At 44.2% G+C, this 16,495-nt stretch overlaps 4 non-coding genes across 4 annotated transcripts; 2 read left to right on the forward strand and 2 right to left on the reverse strand.

Moving 5' to 3' along the window:
- The first annotated feature begins 1,175 nt into the window (after nt 1-1,175).
- Nucleotides 1,176-1,289, forward strand: LOC140280672 (U5 spliceosomal RNA). The gene has a single exon (XR_011909607.1). It is a non-coding gene; the product is annotated as a U5 spliceosomal RNA (small nuclear RNA).
- Nucleotides 1,290-1,597: 308 nt separating this feature from the next.
- Nucleotides 1,598-1,781, forward strand: LOC140280481 (U2 spliceosomal RNA). Its single transcript, XR_011909444.1, has one exon. It is a non-coding gene; the product is annotated as a U2 spliceosomal RNA (small nuclear RNA).
- A 4,591-nt stretch (nt 1,782-6,372) lies between these two features.
- LOC140280491 (U2 spliceosomal RNA) lies at nt 6,373-6,557 on the reverse strand. The gene has a single exon (XR_011909453.1). It is a non-coding gene; the product is annotated as a U2 spliceosomal RNA (small nuclear RNA).
- Nucleotides 6,558-6,865: 308 nt separating this feature from the next.
- On the reverse strand, nt 6,866-6,979 carry LOC140280673 (U5 spliceosomal RNA). The gene has a single exon (XR_011909608.1). It is a non-coding gene; the product is annotated as a U5 spliceosomal RNA (small nuclear RNA).
- Between the last annotated feature and the right edge of the window lie 9,516 nt (nt 6,980-16,495).

Consider the following 16,495-nt stretch of genomic DNA (forward strand, 5'->3'; position numbering starts at 1 on the left):
ATAAAATGGTCGGATCTTATCAAACACACTTTGTTTCTTGTGACAATCAAGTCAGCGAAACAGCGTATACACGTCAAGACACTGAATCAAGTTTGCCACAAGAACTCATAAGTTTGGCAGTATTGCTCTGCCGTCAGCAATCATACACCCATTTTATTTTCGTGAGACATGTGCAGGCACCTGTTCATCTACTGTTCTATCACTATGAATTAGTTTATCTATTATCAATAAGGATACTTCTACAACTACTATCAAAGTATGTCCGGACTTCTTATGTTGTCAGTTGCTATATATGAATAAGTGGGTAGCTACTGACAAGCATTAAGCATGTCACACAGCCCAAACATATAACATTTCAGGACACACCACACAGTTAACAACCACAGTGAAGCGTGTCAAAGCCCAAACATGTAACATTCAACAGGACACTTACACAACACATTCAAATCAAACAGTCAGACAACATACAAGAACATATACCCCAGCCGGCATTGCTCCCTGCCTATTTTCGTACAGCACACTATGTGTGCGCACACCTTTATTCACAAACTCTTCAACTTATACTCTTTTACCAAAGCTTTTACAGCTCGATTGGCCGAATACCCTTTGATCCTATTTCGGTGAATTTGACATCTGCCTTACATGTAACAGATTAGCGGTTTAGCAGTTTTAATTTAGTTTGAGTGAAGGAATTCATTTTATAGCAAAATCCGAAATCGTGAAGAACTCATGAAAGTAAGCTTATTCTCGGATTCCTGAAACTTTAGATTTGCTCTTTCTTTTACTTCAAAGTACAACGTTGTTTTTTTTTTGTTTAAATCTTTCTAGACATGGTAAATATGAAGGACAAAGCAGTTTTAACATAGTTTGAGTGAAGGAATTCATTTTATAGATAAAATCCCAAGAGTCTGCTGAGAAAAGAGAGTGAATGCGAAGTAGACTTTAACACGGCTCTGGGAGCGAGCCGAGTGTGGGCTAACCGGGAGAATTGCTTGAAAGAAACGCGACACCGAATGAGAGGTCAGAACAAAGCCTCAATACGGTGTTCCCGTGGTGTTTTTGTTGCTGCCTTGTCGATTGCACAGGGGCAAGCGTTTCAACCAAGCAACGCTCACCATGGGGAAGGTGGCTATGGCAACTAGCCTGATGCCCTGCTCCCGCAGTGACGGATAATCGTACTCTGGTTTCTCTTCATAACATACAAGTCTTTCGCCTTTTACTAAAGACTTTCGTGGAGAGCAGCACTAATGAGTTGTTTCTATTTTTGGCAGGCTTTACCTTTGCGGGTGAAGCCCTTTCTGTCTGTGCAAAAGAAATCTTGTTACTGTGCAGAGTGACTTCTCTGAGTAGAGTCGCCTTACTTGTTGCGATTGTGCCGATGTTCGAAGCTGGAGTGCAAAGTTGTTGCTTGAATGGTGCTTGCTGGAGCATGCGGGAGTGCAAAGTTATACCATTTAAAAGGGCTGAAGAGTGCTCAGTGCAGTGGGTGGGCGGAGGTGCAACGTGACACTCTGGCCACCTATGGCCATAAAAAGAACACTGCTACAAGTGCGCATTGTGCCAGCAAGGGCCCTCGGACCTGAAACAGTGGACAGTTATCGCTTCTCGGCCTTTTGGCTAAGATCAAGTGTAGTATCTGTTCTTATCAGTTTAATATGTCCTCTATACGAGGACTACATATTGAATGGATTTTTAAGAATAGGAGTTGAAAAAGAAGCTTGCTCCGTTCACTCCAAGCATCGACCCAGTACTGCAGTGCCGCTGGGAACGGTGCGCTCTTCTCTGCTCTTGTGAAAGAGCAAACAGCGGTGCAGGATGCAAGTTTCAGGGAGCCCAAGATGAAACTTTCTTTTAGTCTGCTGAGAAAAGAGAGTGAATGCGAAGTAGACTTTAACACAGCTCTGGGAGCGAGCCGAGTGCGGGCTAACCGGGAGAATTGCTTGAAAGAAACGCCATACCAAATGAGCGGTCAGAACAAAGCCTCAATACGGTGTTCCCGTTGTGTTTTTGTTGCTGCCGCTGTTTGCTTTTTCACAAGAGCGCACCTGTTGAGGGGGGGCCTGGGGGGGCCTGGGTGATGTTGGGTCTCAGGCCCGGGCTGCTGCGACTGGTGTGACCGGGTGGTTTGTTTGTTTGTTTTTTGTTGTTGTTTGTTTGTTTTTTGTAGAGGTCCTCCGGAGTGGGGTTGGGTTGAGTGGGGTGGGGCGGTATGGGTACCTTCTGGGGGTACAGTAGCTCCCAGAATATGGTCGCTGCAGGCCCCTGGCCTGGTGGACATCAGGCCCTCCTGTCCTGTGTTGGCTCCCTGGTAGCGGGGATGCCTATTGCAGCCAGTCCCTGGCTGCCCCCAGTGTATATCCCCATACCCCTCTCCCTTCTGGCTCCTGTACACAGCACACACTCACACATGAAGGGTTTTGGGGGCGTGTGTGTTCGGTGGGGTGTAGTGGACTCTGCAGTAGTTGCACTCTGCAGTTCCCACCCCTGTTTTAATTACACCTTAGACATTACTACTTATCAAACACACTCACACACACACATTAGGTCTTGGGGGGTGGTTACACTGAGTGGCATCTGGTGGGCGGGGCTCTTTGGGTATGTAGGCTGCCCAGAGGGCCACGCTCCCAGTTCTACAAGTTTGGCTGCCCCTCAATTTTAATTGCTCACTATTAGAAAATATTGAAGAGCCAGAAGGGTGAGGGGAGGGGTCTTCTTCGCACACCCCTGCTTCCTGGTTGCTGCTCGGGGCGGGAGGGGCCAGGAGGATTAATTAATTGTTCTGCTGGTTTGGGGTCTGTGGTGGCTGGGGGGCTGCTGGCCCCCTGGTGTGCCCGCTGCACTACACCCCAGCGGAGTCGAGGGAGGGAGGACGTGTAGATGTATGGGACATGAAAGTGTGTGTGGTAATGATTGGGCCTGGATCTTGGACTTGCTGTCGCCTGGCCTGCCTGTGCTTCTCCCGATGGGGGGGGCGGCGTGGCCTCTCTCCGCTGCTCGCGACTTCACCCACCTGTGGGCACGTCTTGACTCCCAGGGCACTTGGCCAGGGGTGCTGGGGCAGGCACTGACCCACTGTGTGGCTGTCTGGGGCGCTTGGCCCTCCTGGGTATTGGGTGGGGCCTCTGCCGGGGGGTTTGGGGGCGCTCGGGCTCCTGGGGCCCGGATCCAGTGCACGGCCCATGTCTGGGCGGCTGGGGCCTGGCGACGTCGGTGGGCTGTTGCCCCTGGCTCCCGGAGGGCCTCTGCCCTATGCTTATGGGGGCTCTTTCCGGGGGCTTCCTCTGCAGTCTTCTGGGTGGATGCGTGGTTGCCCCTGCGGTGGGCTTCCTGGGTTCTGTGCTCTGTGGGGGAACCTTTTCTTAACTGCTTTTTTACAAACTTTGGTCGGACGTTCACACCTTCTTGCAGCCGAACACCTACACTTCCGGTTTTGATAGTGTATATTCGGGCATACGAACCTTTTCTTACCCGCTTTTTACAAACGATGGTCGGACTTTCACACCTTCTCTTAGCTGAACAACTCCGCTCCCTCTTTTGATTGTGTACAGTCGGGTATTTTAACCTTTTCTTACCCGCTTTTTACCAACTATGATCGGACATTCACACCGTCTTACAGCGGAACACCTCCGCTCCCTCTTTTGATGGTGTATGTTTGGGCATTCGAACCTTTTCTTACCCGCTTTTTACAAACCAGGGTCGGACTTTCACACCTTTTAGTAGCCGAACAACTCCGCTCCCGCTATTGATTGTGTACAGTCGGGTATTTTAACCTTTTCTTACCCGCTTTTTACCAACTATGGTCGGACATTCACACCGTCTTACAGCGGAACACCTCCTCTCCCGCTTATGATCATGTACGGTTTGATATTCGAAAATTTACTTTCTTGTTTTAAAGCAATTATTGATGGACATTCAAACCTTCTTTTTGATGGTGTATAGTCGGGCTTTCGAGCCTTTTCTTCCCGGTTTTTACAAACCATGGTCGGACTTTCACACCTTCTTGTAGCCGAACAACTCCACTCCTGCTATTGATTGTGTACAGTCGGGTATTTTAACCTTTTCTTACCCGCTTTTTACCAACTATGGTCGGACATTCACACCGTCTTACAGCGGAACACCTCTGCTCCCGCTTTTGATGGTGTATAGTCGGGCATTCGAACCTTTTCTTACCCGCTTTTTACAAACTATGGTGGGACATTCAAACCTTCTTGTATCCGAAAACCTCCGCTCTCTCTTTTGATCATACATTAACGGACATTCGCACCTTTTCTTACCCGCTTTTTACAAACCATGGTCGGACTTTCACACCTTCTTGTAGCCGAACACATCCGCTCCCGCTATTGATTGTGTACAGTCGGGTATTTTAACCTTTTCTTACCCGCCTTTTACCAACTATGGTCGGACATTCACACCTTCGTACAGCGGAACACCTCCGCTCCCTCTTTTGATGGTGTATGTTTGGGTATTCAAACCTTTTCTTACCCGCTTTTTCCAAACTATGGTCGGCTATTCACAGCTTCCTCTCCACCATACTTGTATGGTTGGATATTCACACCCACTTGCATCCGAAGACCTCTGCCCCAAATTTTTTTGATATTTAGTCGGACATTCGCACCTTACCCGCTTTTGGCAAACTATGGCCTTCTTGCAGCCAAACACCTCTGATCTCGCATTTGATGATGTAAGGTTTGGCATTCAGACCTTGCTTCACCTGCTTTTCACCAAATATAGTCGGACATTCACACCTTCTTGCAGCCGAACACTTCCGCTCCACCTTTTAGTGTTCTATCACACCTTTTTTTCACCGCATTTTATACATTATGGTCGGAAATTTTCAACCACTCTCATCCGAAGACCTCTCCTCCCGCTTTCTTTAATATATTTGAACTTTAGTCGGACATTCAAACCTTCTTGCAGCTGAACCACCTCCGCTCCCTGTTTTGATCATATATGGTCTGGCAATACTACCTTTTCTTACCCGTTTGTGAGTAATTATGGCTGGACATTCACACCTACTTGCAGCCGAACACAACCCCTCTCGCTTTTGATGATGTATGGACCGGCATTTTTACCTTTTCTAACACATTTTTCAGCAATTATGGTCGGAGATTCACACCTACTCACAGCCGAACAACTCCGCTACCGCATTTGATGATGTATAGTCGGGCATTCTCACCCTTTCTCATCAGCTTTTTGCAAATTATGATCTGACATTCACACCTACTTGCAGTCGAAAAGCTCTGCTCCCGCTTTTGATTATGTTTGGTTGGATATTCGAACCTTTTCTTAACTGCTTTTTACATATTTTTGTTGGACGTTCACACCTTCTTGTAGCCGAACACTTCCACTCCTGCTTTTGATGATGTATGGTTGGGCATTCACACCTTTTTTTTGCCCATTTTTCAGGAATTATGGGTGGACATTCACACCTTGCAGCTGAACACCTCCTATCCCACTTATGATCATGTGCGGTTTGATTTTCGAAAAGTTTCTTTCATGTTTTCTAGCAATTATTGATGGACATTTAGACCTTCTTGCAGCTGAACACCACCTCTCCCGATTTTGATTATGTATGGACCGGCATTTTTACCTTTTCTAACACATTTCTAAATTGAGAAAGGAAATTATTTTAGAGGAAGCACTAGAGTTTAGATCCCACATTTGTTGATAGGCATTCATTTATTTCTTCACTTCTGATAAAAATGATAAGACTGACCTAAAGAATTGGAGGCCCATCACACTTTTAAACTTTGACTGTAAACTTTTTAGCAAGGTTTTAACGACACGGATGTCCTCTGTTTTAGAGGAGGTAATTCACCCAGACCAGTCTTGTGCCATCTCAGAGAGACAACTCACCGACAGCCTCGTACTGATTCGAGACATCATTGATTACTTAGAGACAGAAACACCCGGCTTGTCATCTTAAATTTAGACTTTGAAAAAGCTTTTGATCGGGTCTCGCATCAATATCTCTTTCAGGTGTTGCAGCCATCGAATAGGGCCCGATTGTTCCTACTTGGTGAGATTTGCTTGGTTGAGACGCTTGCTCCCCCCCCCCTTGCTCCTCGGCTGACCAAGTAGGAACAATCGGGCCCTATTCGATGGCTGCCTTGTCTTTTACTCTGTGCAAAAGACAAGGCAGCCACAAACACCACGGGAACACCGTATTGAGGCTTTGTTCTGACCACTCATTCGGTGTCGCGTTTCTTTCAAGCAATTCTCCCGGTTAGCCCACACTCGGCTCGCTCCCAGAGCTGTGTTAAAGTCTACTTCGCATTCACTCTCTTTTCTCAGCAGATTAAAAGAAAGTTTAATCTTGGGCTCCCTGAAACTTCCATCCTGCACCGCTGTTTGCTTTTTCACAAGAGCAGAGAAGAGCGCACCGTTCCCAGCGGCACTGCAGTACTGGGTCGATGCTTGGAGTGAACGGAGCAAAGCTTCTTTTTCAACTCCTATTCTTAAAAATCCATTTAATATGTAGTCCTCGTATAGAGGACATATTAAACTGATAAGAACAGATACTACACTTGATCTTAGCCAAAAGGCCGAGAAGCGATAACTGTCCACTGTTTCAGGTCCGAGGGCCCTTGCTGGCACAATGCGCACTTGTAGCAGTGTTCTTTTTATGGCCATAGGTGGCCAGAGTGTCACGTTGCACCTCCGCCCACCCGCTGCACTGAGCACTCTTCAGCCCTTTTAAATGGTATAACTTTGCACTCCCGCATGCTCCAGCAAGCACCATTCAAGCAACAACTTTGCACTCCAGCTTCGAACATCGGCACAATCGCAACAAGTAAGGCGACTCTACTCAGAGAAGTCACTCTGCACAGTAACAAGATTTCTTTTGCACAGACAGAAAGGGCTTCACCCGCAAAGGTAAAGCCTGCCAAAAATAGAAACAACTCATTAGTGCTGCTCTCCACGAAAGTCTTTAGTAAAAGGCGAAAGACTTGTATGTTATGAAGAGAAACCAGAGTACGATTATCCGTCACTGCGGGAGCAGGGCATCAGGCTAGTTGCCATAGCCACCTTCCCCATGGTGAGCGTTGCTTGGTTGAAACGCTTGCCCCTGTGCAATCGACAAGGCAGCAACAAAAACACCACGGGAACACCGTATTGAGGCTTTGTTCTGACCGCTCATTCGGTGTCGCGTTTCTTTCAAGCAATTCTCCCGGTTAGCCCACACTCGGCTCGCTCCCAGAGCCGTGTTAAAGTCTACTTCGCATTCACTCTCTTTTCTCAGCAGACTCTTGGGATTTTATCTATAAAATGAATTCCTTCACTCAAACTATGTTAAAACTGCTTTGTCCTTCATATTTACCATGTCTAGAAAGATTTAAACAAAAAAAAAAACAACGTTGTACTTTGCAGTAAAAGAAAGAGCAAATCTAAAGTTTCGGGAATCCGAGAATAAGCTTACTTTCATGAGTTCTTCACGATTTCGGATTTTGCTATAAAATGAATTCCTTCACTCAAACTAAATTAAAACTGCTAAACCGCTAATCTGTTACATGTAAGGCAGATGTCAAATTCACCGCAATAGGATCTAAGGGTATTCGGCCAATCGAGCTGTAGCAGCTTTGGTAAAAGAGTATAAGTTGAAGAGTTTGTGAATAAAGGTGTGCGCACACATAGTGAGCTGTAGGAAAATAGGCAGGGAGCAATGGGTATATGTTCTTGTATGTTGTCTGACTGTTTGATTTGAATGTGTTGTGTAAGTGTCCTGTTGAATGTTACATGTTTGGGCTTTGACACTTCACTGTGGTTGTTAACTGTGTGGTGTGTCCTGAAATGTTATATGTTTGGGCTGTGTGACATGCTTAATGCTTGTCAGTAGCTACCCACTTATTCATATATAGCAACTGACAACATAAGAAGTCTGGACATACTTTGATAGTAGTTGTAGAAGTATCCTTATTGATAATAGATAAACTAATTCATAGTGATAGAACAGTAGATGAACAGGTGCCTGCACATGTCTCACGAAAATAAAATGGGTGTATGATTGCTGACGGCAGAGCAATACTGCCAAACTTATGAGTTCTTGTGGCAAACTTGATTCAGTGTCTTGACGTGTATACGCTGTTTCGCTGACTTGATTGTCACAAGAAACAAAGTGTGTTTGATAAGATCCGACCATTTTATTACGGGAGTATCAGTATGTATGGATTCTGATGTGACTGATAAACCCATTCGTATCGTAAGCATAATCTAATACGTGAGACAACGCCCTGGCACACAATCAAAAAAAAAAAGAGAGAGCGGTTTTGTGTCCCCACAGTCCATAATGTAGAAAAGAGAGAAAAAAGCCTTTCTGATTTGGTGTGTGTGCTCACAGTGCAGAGTGTAGAGAAAAGAGAGAAAAGAAAGCCGTTTTGGTGTCACGGGTGTTGTGACTTACACACACACATTTCTGAATTGAGAAAGGAAATTATTTTAGAGGAAGCACTAGAGTTTAGATCCCACATTTGTTGATAGGCATTCATTTATTTCTTCACTTCTGATGAAGTTTCAACAATAAACAACAAACTTTGTATTATGAGAAAGAACCAGACTCATTCTTCAGGAATCCGAAAATAAGCTCTATTTTACGAGTTATGCACGAATTCGGATTCTCCTATAAAACGAATTCCTTAACTCTAACCAAGTTAAGACTGCTTTGTCCTTCATATTCATTCATGTCTAATCAAGTTTCAACGATAAACAACGTTGTACTTTGTAGAATGAGAAAGAACTTCTTCAGCAATAAGCATCTCTCGACATATGACGAAATACAGATTTTGCTATAAAATTAATTCCTTCTATCAGCCTGACTTAAAACTGTTTGTCCTCCTTATTTATCCACTTCAAATCAAGTTTCAACAATTAAAAAAATTTTGTAGTTTGAGAAAAAACAACTTAATCTTAAGCAATCAGTAGGGTAAGAAAGGGTAAGAAAAGGTGCAAATGCCAACCATACATCACTAAAAGGTGGAGCGGAAGTATTCGGCTGCAAGTAGGTGCGAATGCCTGACAATGTATGATCAAAAGAGGGAGCGGAGGTTTTCGGCTGCAAGGTCTGAATGTCCAACCATAATTTGTAAAAACCGGGGAAGAAAAGGCTCGAAAGCCCGACTATACACCATCAAAAGCGGGAGCGGAGGTGTTCGGCTGCAAGTAGGTGTGAATGTTCGACCATAACTTGTAAAAAGCGGGTAAGAAAAGGTTCGAATGCCCGACTATATATTAACCAAAGCAGGAGGAGAGGTCTTCGGATAAGAGTGGGTGAGAATTTACAACCATAATCTATAAAATGCGGTGAAAAAAAAGGTGTGAATACCCCATAGAACACTAGAACAAAAGGTAGAGCGGAAGTGTTCGGCTGCAAGAAGGTGTGAATGTCTGACCATAGTTTGTAAAAAGCGGGTAAGAAAAGGTTCGAATGCCCGAACATACACCATCAAAGGAGGGAGCGGAGGTGTTCCGCTGTAAGAAGGTGTGAATGTCCGACCATAGTTGGCAAAAAGCAGGTAAGAAAAGGTTAAAATACCCGATTGTACACAATCAATAGCGGGAGCAGAGTTGTTCCACTACTAAAAGGTGTGAAAGTCCGACCATGGTTTGTAAAAAGCGGGTAAGAAAAGGTGCGAATGCCCGACAATGTATGATCAAAAGATCATACATTGATCTTTTGATCAATGTAAGGAGGTTTTCGGCTGAAACAACGTCTGAATGTCCATCCATATTTTGTAAAAATCTGGGAAGAAAAGGCTCGAAAGCCCGACTATACACCATCAACAGCTGGAGCGGAGGTGTTCAGCTGCAAGAAGGTCTGAATGTCCATCAATAATTGCTAGAAAACATGGAAGAGAATTTTCGAATATCAAACCGCACATGATCATAAGCGGGAGAGGAGGTGTTCAAATGCAAGAAGGTGTGAATGTCCACCCATAATTACTGCAAAATGGGTAAGAAAAGGTACGAATGCTCAACCATACATGATCCTCACAGGGAGCGGAGGTGTTTGGCTGCGACAAGGTGTGTATGTCCACCCATAATTAATGAAAAGCGGGCAACAAGTAGGTTTGAATACCCATCATCAAAAGCAGGAGTGGATGTGTTCGGCTACAAGAAGGTTTGAATGTCTGACCATAGTTTGTAAAAAGCAGGTAAGAAAAGGTTCGAATGCCCGAACATACACCATCAAAGGAGGGAGCGGAGGTGTTCCGCTGTAAGAAGGTGTGAATGTCCAACCATAATTGGCAAAAAGCAGGTAAGAAAAGGTTAAAATACCCTATTGTACACAATCAATAGCGGGAGCAGAGTTGTTCCGCTACTAAAAGGTGTGAAAGTCCGACCATGAATTGTAAAAAGCGGGTAAGAAAAGGTGCGAATGCCCGACAATGTATGATCAAAAGAGGGAGCGGAGGTTTTCGGCTGAAAGAAGGTCTGAATGTCCATCCATAATTTGTAAAAATCGGGGAAGAAAAGGCTCGAAAGCCCGACTATACACCATCAACAGCTGGAGCGGAGGTGTTCAGCTGCAAGAAGGTCTGAATGTCCATCAATAATTGCTAGAAAACATGGAAGAGAATTTTCGAATATCAAACCGCACATGATCATAAGCGGGAGAGGAGGTGTTAAAATGCAAAAAGGTGTGAATGTCCACCCATAATTACTGCAAAATGGGTAAGAAAAGGTACGAATGCCCAACCATACATCATCAAAAGCAGGAGTGGATGTGTTCGGCTACAAGAAGGTTTTAATGTCCGACCATAGTTTGTAAAAAGCGGGTAAGAAAAGGTTCGAATGCCCGAACATACACCATCAAAAGAGGGAGCGGAGGTGTTCCACTGTAAGAAGGTGTGAATGTCTGACCATAGTTGGTAAAAAGCGGGTAAGAAAAGGTGAAAATACCCGACTGTACACAATCAATAGCGGGAGCGGAGTTGTTCGGCTACTAAAAGGTGTGAAAGTCCGACCCTGGTTTGTAAAAAGCGGGTAAGAGAAGGTGCGAATGCCCGACAATGTATGATCAAAAGAGGGAGCGGAGGTTTTCGGCTGCAAGAAGGTCTGAATGTCCAACAATAATTTTGTAAAAACCGGGGAAGAAAAGGCTCGAAAGCCCGACTATACATCATCAAAAGCGGGAGCGGAGGTGTTCAGCTGCAAGAAGGTCTGAATGTCCATCAATAATTGCTAGAAAACATGAAAGAAAATTTTCGAATATCAAACCACACATCATCATAAGCGGGAGAGGAGGTGTTCAGCTGCAAGAAGGTGTGAATGTCCGACCATAGTTTGTAAAAAATGGGTAAGAAAAGGTGCGAATGCTCAACCATACATCATCAAAAGCAGGAGTGGATGTGTTCGGCTAAAAGAAGGTTTGAATGTCCGACCATAGTTCGTAAAATGCGGGTAAGAAAAGGTTCGAATGCCCGAACATACACCATCAAAAGAGGGAGCGGAGTTGTTCGGCTACAAGAAGGTGTGAAAGTCCGACCATGGTTTGTAAAAAGCGGGTAAGAAAAGGTTCGAATGCCCGAATATATACCATCAAAAGCAGAAGCGGAGGTGTTCGGCTGCAAGAAGGTGTGAACGTCCGACCAAAGTTTGTAAAAAGCAGTGAAGAAAAGTTTCGAATATCCAACCAAACATAATCAAAAGCGGGAGCAGAGCTGTTCGACTGCAAGTAGGTGTGAATGTCAGATCATAATTTGCAAAAAGCTGATGAGAAAGGGTGAGAATGCCCGACTATACACCATCAAATGCGGGAGCGGAAGTGTTCGGCTGTGAGTAGGTGTGAATATCAAACCATAATTGCTGAAAAATGTGTTAGAAAAGACTAGAATCCTGGACCATACATCATCAAAAGTGGGAAAAGTGGTGTTCGGCTGCAAGTAGGTGTGAATGTCCAGCCATAATTACTCACAAACCGGTAAGAAAAGGTAGTATTGCCAGACCATACATTATCAAAACAGGGAGCGGAGGTGGTTCAGCTGCAAGGTGTGAATGTCTGACTAAAGTTTATAAAAAGCGGGTAAGACAAGGTGCGAATGCCTGACAATGTATGATCAAATGAGGGAGCGGAGGTTTTCGGCTGCAAGGTCTGAATGTACAACCATAATTTGTAAAAACCGGGGAAGAAAAGGCTCGAAAGCCCGACTATACACTATCAAAAGCGGGAGCGGAGGTGTTCGGCTGCAAGTAGGTGTGAATGTTCGACCATAATTTGTAAAAAGCGGGTAAGAAAAGGTTTGAATGCCCGACTATATATTAACAAAAGCAGGAGGAGAGGTCTTCGGATAAGAGTGGGTGAGAATTTCCAACCATAATCAATAAAATAAGGTGAAAAAAAAGGTGTGAATACCCCTTAGAACACTAAAAGGTGGAGCAGAAGTGTTCGGCTGCAAGAAGGTGTGACTGTTCGACTATATTTGGTGAAAAGCAGGTGAAGCAAGGTCTGAATGCCCAACCTTACATCATCAAAAACGAGATCAGAGGTTTTTGGCTGAAAGAAGGCCATAGTTTGCCAAAAGCGGGTAAGCTGCGAATGACCGACTAAATATCAACAAAAGTGGGGGCGGAGGTCTTCGGATGCAAGTGGGTGTGAATATCCCACCATACAAGTATGGTGGAGAGGAAGCTGTGAATGGCCGACCATAGTAAAAAGCGGGTGAGAAAAGGTGTGAATGTCCAATCATACATGATCAAAACAGGAAGCGGAGGTGTTTGGCTGCGACAAGGTGTGTATGTCCACCCATAATTAATGAAAAGCGGGCAACAAGTAGGTTTGAATACCCATCATCAAAAGCAGGAGTGGATGTGTTCGGCTACAAGAAGGTTTGAATGTCTGACCATAGTTTGTAAAAAGCGGGTAAGAAAAGGTTCGAGTGCCCGAACATACACCATCAAAAGAGGGAGCGGAGGTGTTCCGCTGTAAGAAGGTGTGAATGTCCAACAATAGTTGGTAAAAAGCGGGTAAGAAAAGGTTAAAATACCCGACTGTACACAATCAATAGCGGGAGCGGAGTTGTTCGGCTACTAAAAGGTGTGAAAGTCCGACCATGGTTTGTAAAAAGCGGGTAAGAAAAGGTGCGAATGCCCGACAATGTATGATCAAAAGAGGGAGTGGAGGTTTTCGGCTGCAAGAAGGTCTGAATGTCCAACCATAATTTGTAAAAACTGGGGAAGAAAAGGCTCGAAAGCCCGACTATACACCATCAAAAGTGGGAGCGGAGGTGTTCCGCTGTAAGACGGTGTGAATGTCCGACCATAGATGGTAAAAAGCGGGTAAGAAAAGGTTAAATTACCCGACTGTACACAATCAAAAGAGGGAGCGGAGTTTTTCAGCTAAGAGAAGGTGTGAAAGTCCGACCTTGGTTTGTAAAAAGCGGGTAAGAAAAGGTTCGTATGCCCGAATATACACCATCAAAAGCGGAAGCGGAGGTGTTCGGCTGCAAGAAATTGTGAACGTCCGACCAAAGTTTGTAAAAAGCAGTTAAGAAAAGGTTCGAATATCTAACCAAACATAAGAATGAGTCTTTTCCGCTGTAGAATGCCCGACTATAGACCATCAAATGCGGGAGCGGAGGTGTTCGGCTCTGAGTAGGTGTGAATGTCCGACCATAATTGCTAAAGAATGTGTTAGAAAAGGTAAGAATGCTGGACCATACATCATCAAAAGCGGTAGAGGTGGTGTTCGGCTGCAAAAAGGTGTGACTGTTCGACTAAAGTTTGTAAAAAGTGGGTAAGACAAGGTGCGAATGCCTGACAATGTATGATCAAAAGCAGGAGCGGAGGTGTTCAGCTGCAAGAAGGTCTACATGTCCATCAATAATTGCTAGAAAACATGAAAGAAACTTTTCGAAAATCAAACCGCACATGATCATAAGTGGGATAGGAGGTGTTCAGCTGCGAGGTGTGAATGTCCACCCATAATTCCTGAAAAATGGGCAAAAAAAAGGTGTGAATGCCCAACCATACATCATCAAAAGCAGGAGTGGAAGTGTTCGGCTACAAGAAGGTGTGAACGTCCAACCAAAATATGTAAAAAGAAGTGAAGAAAAGGTTCGAATATCCAACCAAACATAATCAAAAGCGGGAGCAGAGCTGTTCGACTGCAAGTAGGTGTGAATGTCAGATCATAATTTGCAAAAAGCTGATGAGAAAGGGTGAGAATGCCCGACTATACATCATCAAATGCGGGAGCGGAGTTGTTCGGCTGTGAGTAGGTGTGAATCTCCGACCATAATTGCTGAAAAATGTGTTAGAAAAGGTAAAAATGCCGGTCCATACATCATCAAAAGCGAGAGAGGTTGTGTTCGACTGCAAGTAGGTGTGAATGTCCAGCCATAATTACTCACAAACGGGTAAGAAAAGGTAGTATTGCCAGACCATATATCATCAAAACAGGGAGCGGAGGTGGTTCAGCTGCAAGAAGGTTTGAATGTCAAACTAAAGTTCAAATATATTAACAAAAGCGGGAGGAGAGGTCTTCGGATGAAAGTGGTTGAAAATTTCCGACCATAATGTATAAAATGCGGTGAAAAAAAAAGGTGTGATAGAACACTAAAAGGTGGAGCGGAAGTGTTCGGCTGCAAGAAGGTGTGAATGTCCGACTATATTTGGTGAAAAGCAGGTGAAGCAAGGTCTGAATGCCAAACCTTACATCATCAAAAGCAAGATCAGAGTTGTTTGGCTGCAAGAAGGCCATAGTTTGCCAAAAGCGGGTAAGGTGCGAATGTCCGACTAAATATCAACAAAATTTGGGGCGGAGGTTTTCGGATGCAAGTGGGTGTGAATATCCAACTATACAAGTATGGTGGAGAGGAAGCTGTGAATAGCCGACCATAGTTTGGAAAAAGCGGGTAAGAAAAGGTTTGAATACCCGAACATACACCATCAAAAGAGGGAGCGGAGGTGTTCCGCTGTACGAAGGTGTGAATGTCTGACCATACTTGGTAAAAAGCGGGTAAGAAAAGGTTAAAAAACCCGACTGTACACAATCAATAGCGGGAGCGGATGTGTTCGGCTACAAGAAGGTGTGACAGTCCGACCATGGTTTGTAAAAAGCGGGTAAGAAAAGGTGCGAATGTCCGACAATGTATGATCAAAAGAGAGAGCGGAGGTTTTCGGATACACGAAGGTTTGAATGTCCTACCATAGTTTGTAAAAAGCAGGTAAGAAAAGGTTCGAATGCCCGACTATACACCATAAAAAGCGGGAGCAGAGGTGTTCCGCTGTAAGACGGTGTGAATGTCCGACCATAGTTGGTAAAAAGCGGGTAAGAAAAGGTTAAAATACCCAACTGTACACAATCAATAGCGGGAGCGGAGTTGTTCGGCTACAAGAAGGTGTGAAAGTCCGACCATGGTTTGTAAAAAGCGGGTAAGAAAAGGTTCGAATATCCAACCAAACATAATCAAAAGCGGGAGCAGAGCTGTTCGACTGCAAGTAGGTGTGAATGTCCAGCCATAATTACTCACAAACGGGGGAAGAAAAGGTAGTATTGCAAGACCATACATGATCAAAACAGGGAGCGGAGGTTCAGCTGCAAGGTGTGAATGTCTGACTATAGTTTGTAAAAACCGGGTAAGAAAAGGCTCGAAAGCCCGACTATACATCAATAAAAGCGGGAGCGGAGGTGTTCAGCTGCAAGAAGGTGTGAATGTTCGACTAAAGTTTGTAAAAAGCTGGTAAGACAAGGAGCGATGTCCCGACATTGTATGATCAAAAGCGGGAGCGGAGGTGTCCAGCTGTGAGTAGGTGTGAATGTCCAACCATAATTGCTGAAAAATATGTTAGAAAAGGTAAGAATACTGGACCATACATCATCAAAAGCGGGAGAGGTGGTGTTCGGCTGCAAGAAGGTGTGAAAGTCCGACAATGGTTTGTAAAAAGCGGGTAAAAAAAAGGTTCGAATGCCCGAATATACATCATCAAAAGCGGAAGCGGAGGTGTTCGGATGCAAGAAGGTGTGAACGTCCGACCAAAGTTTGTAAAAAGCAGTGAAAAGCGAGAAAAAGCATGTCGTGAGTTCTGCATGATTTGGGATTTTGCTTATAAAATGCATTACTTCACTCAAACTATGTTAAAACTGATTTGTCCTTCATATTTACCATGTCTAGAAATATTTAAACAAAAAAACAACATTGTACTTTGCAGTAAAAGAAAGAGCAAATCTAAAGTTTCAGGAATCCGAGTATAAGCCTGCTTTCATGAGTTCTGCACGATTTAGGATTTTGCTATAAAATGAATTGCTTTGCTCAAACCAAGTTAAAACTGCTTTGTCCTTCCATATTCATCAATGTCTAGATCGACTTCTACAAAGAAAAACATTGGACTTTGCAGTAGAAGAAGTTGAAATCCATCTACACATTGATAAATATGAAGGACAAAGCAGTTCCCACTTGCCCATAAGAAAATAAGCTTATTCTCTTTCTTCTACTGCAAAATACAATGTTGTTCTTTGTTGAAGTCGATCTAGACAAATATGATAAATATGAAGGAAAAG

This window comes from Leuresthes tenuis, unplaced genomic scaffold, assembly GCF_036924035.1.
Source record: "Leuresthes tenuis unplaced genomic scaffold, fLeuTen1.0.hap1 SCAF_21, whole genome shotgun sequence".
NCBI classification, from domain to species: domain Eukaryota; kingdom Metazoa; phylum Chordata; class Actinopteri; order Atheriniformes; family Atherinopsidae; genus Leuresthes; species Leuresthes tenuis.